Genomic DNA, 8,775 nt, shown 5'->3' on the forward strand with positions numbered 1-8,775 from the left:
GGCTTGTCTCCTGTCATCTGGATGTCTCTAGTGCTACCTGCCCTCGCTTTATGTGACTGGAGCCTGTCCTTCCTGTGATCCTGGTTGTGTCAGAACTCCTCAGAGTCAAGCTGTCACTGTGATCCTAGTGTGACCAAGCTCTTGGGATCCTGTGATCCTGGGCATGTAAAAGCGCCTGGGAGGAAAGCTTCCTCTGGGTATTGTTGAGTTTGCCCAGACAGACCAGAAGGAAATTACAACTTTTTAACTTAAAGTTCATGTTCATACAGATCATTACTGTAACTCTTTCTTAAAGCAAATTAATAATTTTATATTCAATGATATTCAAATTTCTTTTAATGTTTTGTGAAAACAGTAAGCCAAATTCGATGATGAGATGAAGAAAAGTATATTTTGTGATTATTGCACTTTGATTATTTGAAGAATGCCTATAAACTTACACTGCATTCAAATTTGATAGAATTAAGTTACTCTAAGAGTCTTAAGTTTAGGCAGATTCAAAGTTGATATCAAAACCAAACAGGATGAAAGTAAACAGTTATTCATTCTGTACTATATGTAACTATAGAATCAATCTGAGAAAGTCTCAAGAGTTAAAAAAAAGAAAAAACTCACCAAATTTTAATTTTTATATACATTTTTATATAAGCTTATCAAATATATAAATAGGGTTTTTTTGGATTTGATTTTTTGGATTTGATTTTTTGGAGACAGGGTTTCTCTGTGTAGCCCTGGCTGTCCTGGAACTCACTCTGTAGACCAGGCTGGCCTCGAACTCAGAAATCTGCCTGCCTCTGCCTCCCAGAGTGCTGGGATTATAGGTGTGTACCGCTGCCACCACCACCCGGCTCAAATAATTTTAATACATAATTCTGCTTTGCTGAACCTTATAATGTCTACACAACCACTAATTCAGCACAATCTTTCTCTGTGAGCTATTGTGCATATCTGGATGTGTGTGTGTACATGTGTCCTACATGTATGCATGTGTGTGCGTGTGAGTGTTTGTGTGTAGGAGATGGAGAAGAATGCTTAAAAGTCTATACCAGAACATAGAATAGCAATTATATCTAACTGCGAGTGTTTGGTTCTGGTTTCTGATCCAGTCATCCATAAAGAGAACTTGGACATTCATAAGGTTAGGCAGATTCAAAAGTTGATATTATAAACAGTATGAGTAACCAATTTAAAATAAAACAGAACAACAACAACAACAAAAACCCCAAACACCCACAATCACATCTTTATACCCAGAGTAAGCTAAGATTAGGGTATGAATACTATCTTGTGTATTTCCTTACTTTCATTAGGCAGAATAATTTATGTATACACTTGAAGAGTATTGGGTCCTGGTAAGTCAGGTGATGGTTAGTCCTATCTAAGTAAGGATTCTCTACCAGTGTTAGTAAGGCCCAAAGCCAATCAGAGTCCCACTACTGTCTAATGCCAGGGTAGCAAGTGCTAGATCCAAATTCAATTTTAGACACTGTAGGGTTGGCTAAGACTAGAATAAAATTCTCAGTATTTCTCTAACAGAAATCTCAAGCACAAATTGGAATAAAGCCTCTTATAATTCGTTTGGTATAGAATTATACCATTGGAAGAGAGAACAACTCATCCAGCATTTTCTGCAGGGCTTTAAAGTAATATTTATGCTTTTTCCTTTTTTAAAATTGATATTTGGTTTCTGTTTGCCAGGGTTTCTCTAACTAGCCCTGGTTATTCTGGAACCATACTGAGATCTGCCTGCTTTGGGGATTAAAGGTACCAGAATGACCAGATAGGTAATCCTGAAGATCCGACCAGGAAACGAGCCAGGGACAGAGGTAGTCAAGGTACAAAGTCTGGAAAAGCTATACAAGGTGCGATGTATAGTGTGTAACACAAGAAGCTTCATTTTCCTTTAAAAGAATCCTCTACAAAGAGATTACAGACATACAGTGTGGACCAACTAGGGCCTTCTAAAGACAAGAACACAGAAACAAACAACATGCTACTATTATAGTACCTAACAATGGCCAACCATCCATGCCATCATGTTCCACATTACATTTTATCAAACTGAACCATAGATAAGGCAAAAGCAAGGAAGGGTAACTAAGAGACTAAGAGACGTATCTTTAAAGGTCTAATGATAATGTAAAAGAATGCTAGCAAATGCTTCCAATGGACTCAATCTTTTACAAAAGTACTATGTTAAACCAAGCAGGCTTTTACACATTCATATACATGTCATGAAGTTATATAAAATATGAAACATATAAAATTACTGCATTTTTATTCAAAAATGAAAGGCCTAGCAAAACAAGAGAGTGAACATTTGTAACACCAGCTCCAGAAGCTGAGGCAGGAGGATCTTTGCGAATTAGAGACTATTCTAATTTACATAGCAAGTACCAGGTCAGCCAGGACTACAAAAACAAGTTCCTGCTGTGAATGAGAGGGAGAAACAGAATATTGACAGTTACTTTTTCGCTACCAAAATTAGTTTTGGCTTATTACAACTAAACCAGCTATGGTGCTAATAAACTGCTCTGTGACCTGGGATTCTAAATGGCCTTTTAATAAAGAAAAACACTCAGAAGTCAATGGTTTTTAATATAGTATTGCACCAATTATTCAGAAATAATTTTAGAAATTCCAACAAAACCTAAACACTTTGGTTTGAGGTTTGGTCTTTCTGTATATTTCAGGCTTGGTGCAAAGTCTAGTCACCCCCACCCCCACCCCCTTCGGCTGGAGTTATAGGCATGAAGTCTGCCCTTAAGAAGGGTTTCATTCTCTTTATTTTCTATTTGGTTTAGAATGATTTAGATTATCTAAGATCAGCCAACTAAGGAGCACTCAGTGGCTAGTCCTTGGTTCAGTCCTCAGTATCAAAGGAGTGTGTGTGGGGAGTTATAAAAAATTATAACTTTTGAAGATAATTAGCTATTTTGTTGCTGGTCCCCCAATCCTGGAGTCTATGTTGCCCAGGCTGGTCGTGAACTCTGGTCTACTGAATATTGCTCTTGCTTCAGTCTCCCAAATAACTGGAACTACCCACAGAGGATTCACCTTGTTGAACTTATGGGACTATAGCATGAAGAACAGAAATGTTAAAAACATCCAGCTGTCTAGTATTGTTGCAGTCACAACAGAAATGAAACCATTTTTTTTGTATAAATGCTTGTGAGGACATTTTATTGACATTTTTCATTACAGAGTCCACACCTACATATTTAATAAAAGAGCTGTCCTAAATTTTCCAGGTAAGAGTAAAGTAAATACAAGAATAAATGCTGCAACATATTTGCCAAGCATTTATTTTCCAAAGTTTTGACCTCTGACTCTTAATGAAATGGCAGGAAAACAAGGAAGTTAAAAAAGCACACTGAAAAAGCATTAAGGTTTTGGCAATCTGGATGAAAGCCAGGAAAGTTTAAGATATAATTGATAGCTCTTAGAATATTGTTTTCTTCTTCCTGTTTAAGTCACAAGCTTTGTTTTAAAGAAACTCAACTTATCAAATGCTGGTTTTTATTAAAATATACTGGATTGCATTTGTATATATTAAGATCTACTAAACAACCTTAGTACATGAGTGACTGTTCTGATCAGACAGCTTCTTACTCTAAAATAGTAAGTACATGGACTTTTAATATTAAGAGTGGCTGGAGGGATGGTTTAGCAGTGCTCTTGCAGAGGACCCAGATTTGGTTCCCAGCACCCACAAGACAGCTGACAACCTGAGCCACTGAGAACTCCAGTTCCAGGAGATCTAAGGCCCTCTTCTGGCCTTTGCTGGCACCGAAAGCAGGTGGATGGATACATGCTGGCAGAAAAAATATATTAAGGCTGTGTACCAGTAATACCTGGTTCACTAAAGAAGCTCAACTTTCTGCGATAAAATGACAAAACCTACTGAACCTTAAGTTTAAGAAAGCCACCTTTAATATCCTCTGGCTGGAAACGACTGGGCTTTTGGTGATCTTAATGTACAGTTTTCCAAATTCACTCCTCAGAAACTTCTGAATTACGTGGAAGATTAATACACGAAATTGTGTGCGTTGGAAATCCCCAAAGAGGGAAAACCAAGAAAGCTCATTCAAAAAACCAAAACCAAAAAAAATTTAGGCGAATAACCTCAAATTATCTTTTTTTTTTTTAAAGGTAAAAGCCACCGTTTTAAATCTTAAGTGGCAAGGGATAGATATTAAATCCTAATAAAAACAAAACACCAAAATGTTATCAACCATCTGGTGGTTGTGCCAGGTGTCAGCTGGAACACTAATAGAAAAAAACCGACTTATGATTAAAATCCGCTAGAGCTAAGGCTTCCCAAATGTGGCCCTGGGGTTCACCCTTTACTACCTAAGGCTGGACAGAGCAGGCAAGGACAACTTTGTTGAGCTGCATGCTCTACGACAGCAGCTCCGGGTTAGCCCCCAGCCTTCGCGGGGCACGCCCCCCTCCTCCCTATCCCACCCCCCCCCACCCCACCCCGCGTCGCCCGCGTCCTCCAGGTCACCTTCAGGCGAAGGCGGGACTGCCTGGCCCGGGCCACCCACCTACCATCCCCTGCCAATAAAAACTCGGAACCCGCCGGCCCGGCCCGCCTGCGGCGCCCAATCCCGGCCGCCCGAAAGATCTTCGCTCCGGTGTCCAGGGCTTGGGGGCGGGAACACTGGGAACTAAATTAAGAAGCAGAGGCCGGCAGAAAAGGAAGCAGGCAGCCGGGCGGGGGCTCCCCCGGGACGGCCAGAGGCCGCGCTCCGGGTAAACAAAGGCTCCGCGGGGGCGGGTAACGGTCAGGTGACCACGCCCCGCATGTTTCGCAACCGTGCCGCAGGCTGCGGTGGCCCAGCACCCCGATCTTTATCCGTGCTCGGCGACAGCACCCACGGTCACCCCACGGAAACGCCAGGTTCGAGGCCGTAGCGCTCCGGACGTTTCCACCCGAAGTGCATCGCTGCCGCAGTCCCTGCCCGGTCCCCACGCCCGAGGCCGCATCGGGCTTGTGGCAGCCAGGGACCTCGCTTCCCTCCCGCCGGGGCCGGGGATCAGCGCCGCGGTCGCCGGCCGCCTGGAGCGGTCACCCTGGTACCTCTCGGCGCAGGCTGGAAGCGACACGAGCGGCGACCCCCGCGGTCCCTGCTGCGCCGGCGTCTCCTCGAGCCACCACCAGTCTCTGCCACTGCTCACAACAAAGGAAACATGTGACCGTCGGGCCAAAACACTTAGCGTCACCCACCCTTGGCCAATGGGGGAGAGGCATCCCCCTTCCCAGTGCACCCTGGGAGATGTAGTTCTTACTGCCGGTGGGCTCTGAGGCAACGTGAATTCCGCTAGAGGGCGAAACCCAAGCCGGGGTTGCTAATTCCAAACATTTATTTAAGGTAGAATCAGGTTAAAGGAATGCATCTTGATCAAGACCCAAGTGGTATGTTGATTGTCTTCAAAGAGCCCTCTACATCCTAAAGCCAAAGCACAAGACCAGGACTTAGCCGACCTTAGAGCTTGGAATAAGACCTGTTTTAATTAAAACGTTCTAACACACTTGGGAAATCAGAGGCCTGAGAGGTGGAATGTACTAGAAGCTTGGTCGAAAGTGCGGAGGACGCTTTCTTTGTAAATCTGTCAAGGTTGCTATCAGAGTCTACGTTATCTTTTTTTTATCTTAATCAGACGCAGGAGTTGAACAAAAACTGTAACAAGCCTTTATTTTCCGAGGCACATGGAATCTTCTTCAAGGCGTATTGTTTCTAGGAGATTCCTTTCCAAGAATGACTATTCTCTGCTCTTGAAAATGTTTGCGTAGTTATGGCTTCGATAAACGTTACCATGCACGTCTTCCTTCTGCCCTCGATTAAGACAGCCGTGTCTCCGTTAAAAAGATGGTTGCCACAGGTAGAGAGCTATGAGGAGAGTTGACAGGCAGGCCATTTGATACGCTTTTAGGTCTCCTTTGTATGTCCTATTAACCTTAAAAAATTCCTACTGAGTACTTCCTGTAGGAGGGGAAACCTTTCTTTGACTTTTCTAAGACTTATGGCTAGGCCTGCAATAAAATTGCTCGCCATTCTGGCTTGACCAGTTGGTGCTATCAGCTTTGAGAATCCTTACCTTTGTCTCTTGTCAAAGCAAGGAGATTTATTTCATATTCTCTCCTCCCTTCCCTCCTCCTTCTCCCCTCCTCCCCTCTTTTTCCTTCCCCTCCCTTCTCTTTCCCTCCCTTCTCTTCCACAAATTTAAAGATACTTAACACGAAGGAAAACTAGAATTATTTTTTTAATTGCTTATGATGATAATGACGACGACAACGGCGATGGTGTGGCTATCTGAATGCAGATGCTTGTAAAGAGTCGTTGGATCCTCGTGGAGCTGCAGTCGGGAGCTAGCTACCTGATGTAGGTTCTGGGAGGTGAATTCCAGATAGAGCAATGAAGTCATTTCTTCAGCTCTACTTATTTTAAAATTTTAAAATTTAAATGTGTTTTGTCTGTATACCCTGTGCCTGCATGCAGTGCCCATGGAGGCCAGAAGGGGGCACCAGATTCCCCAGAACTGGAGTTCGTTAGGAGAGTGTGAGTGAGTCACCATAAGGGGATGCTGGGATTCTAGACTTTCCTCTTCAGTGAAGCAGCCAGTGTTTTTAACAATGGGGCCATGGCTCCAGGTCCTTTATTTAGGTTTCAATTGTTTTGATGTTTCTGAGACTGACCTTCAACTCACTATTGATGGGCTTTTTTTCGGGGCGGGGCGGGGTGGGGTGAGGGAGATTTGAGAGAGAGATGCTGATATAGCTCATTCATTTTTCAGACAAGCATTTTACTAATGCTGCAGCCAGCAGTACAGTAGGGCCCAAAGTTAGAAGCTTAGTTTCACTCAAAGTAAGAAGCAAGGTGTTGGGCTGGAGAGATGGCTCAGAGTTTAAGAGCATCGACTGCTCTTCCAGAGGTCTTGAGTTCAATTCCCAGCAGCCACATGTTGGTTCACACCCATTTGTAATGATATCTGATGCCCTCTTCTGGTGTGTCTGAAGACAGCGACAGTGTACTCACCACATACATAAAATAAATAAATAAATCTTAAAAAAAAAATAAGCAAGGTGTCTATTCTTAAAGATTTCTGAGGGAAGGTGCATCTTACATTGTAAGGAAGCAGTTGATATGTGGTCTATGCTATGTGAACAGAAGAATAGGGATTATGTGACTTGGACCTATATAAGGCCATGAGGCCACTCTTTCTATGGCATGGTGTGATGGTTTGTATATGCTTGGCACTATTAGGAGGTGTGCCCTTGTTGGAGTAGGTGTGTCATTGTGCGTGTGGGCTTAAGACCCTCACCCTAGCTTCCTGGAAGTCAGTATTCTGCTAGCAGTCTTCAGATGTAGATGTAGAACTCTCAGCTCCTCCTGCACCATGCCTGCCTGGATGCTGCCATGTTCCCGCTTTGATGATATTGGTCTGAATCTCTGAACCTGTAAGCCACCCCCAATTAAATAGTTCCTTTTATGAAACTTGCCTTGGTCATGGTGTCTGTTCTCAGCAGTAAAACCCTAAGACATATGGGTTGGTTAATATATGACCCATGAAATATGCCAGCAGTCAAATAACCTTTAACTTGTAGATGACAGTGGGGTTAGATATGCTCTAGAGGCCTTGATTGCAGCTTGGGGGCTGGTACTTAGAAGGTTTGGACTCTAACAGCAATATAGCTGAGGACAACATAGAATTTCTGATCTTTCTACCTTCTGAAGGCAGCACTTTGAGTGCTAGGATCATGAGTATATGCTACCTTGTCCAGCCTGTGCACTGCTACAGCATTGGAAATGGTGTTCCTTCCCTCCCAACTCAGACCCAAGCACGCTTGTTTAAAGTATCCTCCAAGGTCCATTGTCTGGGATAAAGTTCCCAGAAAGGGAAGAGAACAGTAAAACATCCCCAAAGTATAAAGTCGTTGTGTCCTTGAGAACAGCTAGAAAGTGAGTCACCTCCAAAAGAGGTTAGAGTGGGGAAAGGAAGTTGGAAGTCCAGCTATAAGAAGCTCCTTCATGGAAAGAAAGCTTAAGCTGGAACTCCAGCCGACTGCCTCAACTTCCCCAGTTGGTTTCTTCTGCATGTGTGAGTTCCCATTTTGATGATAGTATCTCTATCTGCTTTTATTCATTCTTATATTTTAAAAAAAGGTTTATTTGTTTATGTTTTATGTATATGGGTATTTTGTCCACATGAGAAGAGGGTGTCAGATCCCATGGGACTATAGTCATGGACAGTTGTGAGCTGCCATACTTTAACGAAGAACTTGCTTACAGTGTTAGAGGCTCGATCCACGATCATCATGGCAGGGAACATGGTGGCAGGCAAGGCATGGCATGGTGCTGGAGAAGTAGCTAAGAGCTCATATCTGATCTGCTTGTTGCAGGCAGAGAGCGTGTGTGTGGAGACTCTGAATAACAGCCCGGCTGGACCTGGCTTTTGAAACCTCAAAGCCCTCACTTCCTCCAACAAGGCCACACCTCCTAATCCTTTCCAAACAGTTCCACTAACTGGGAACCAAGCATTCAAATGTACGCATCTATAGGAGCCATCCTCATTGAAACTACTACAGCGTCTGTATAGAGTTCATGTTTCTGGCCCCAGTTTCTTACTCTAATGACCTGTAAAGGCATGTATGGACCTTAGCTTGATCTGTTATGCCTGGCACTCTTCCCCTTGAAGATGATAACAGGTTCTAAGAATTTATCTTGTCCACTGTGGTCCTTTGATTGCTTAGTATACAGACAGTCCATG

General features: G+C 43.2%; 1 protein-coding gene across 1 annotated transcript in view; it reads right to left on the minus strand.

Moving 5' to 3' along the window:
• The window catches only part of Klhl24 (kelch like family member 24), a 35,656-nt gene extending 30,457 nt beyond the window's left edge, over positions 1 to 5,199 (minus strand). The window contains 1 exon segment of the mRNA XM_052157807.1: positions 5,087 to 5,199. The gene's annotated coding sequence lies outside the window, so the exon portion shown is untranslated.
• Between the last annotated feature and the right edge of the window lie 3,576 nt (positions 5,200 to 8,775).

Source organism: Apodemus sylvaticus, chromosome 15 (assembly GCF_947179515.1).
Source record: "Apodemus sylvaticus chromosome 15, mApoSyl1.1, whole genome shotgun sequence".
NCBI classification, from domain to species: Eukaryota; Metazoa; Chordata; class Mammalia; order Rodentia; family Muridae; genus Apodemus; species Apodemus sylvaticus.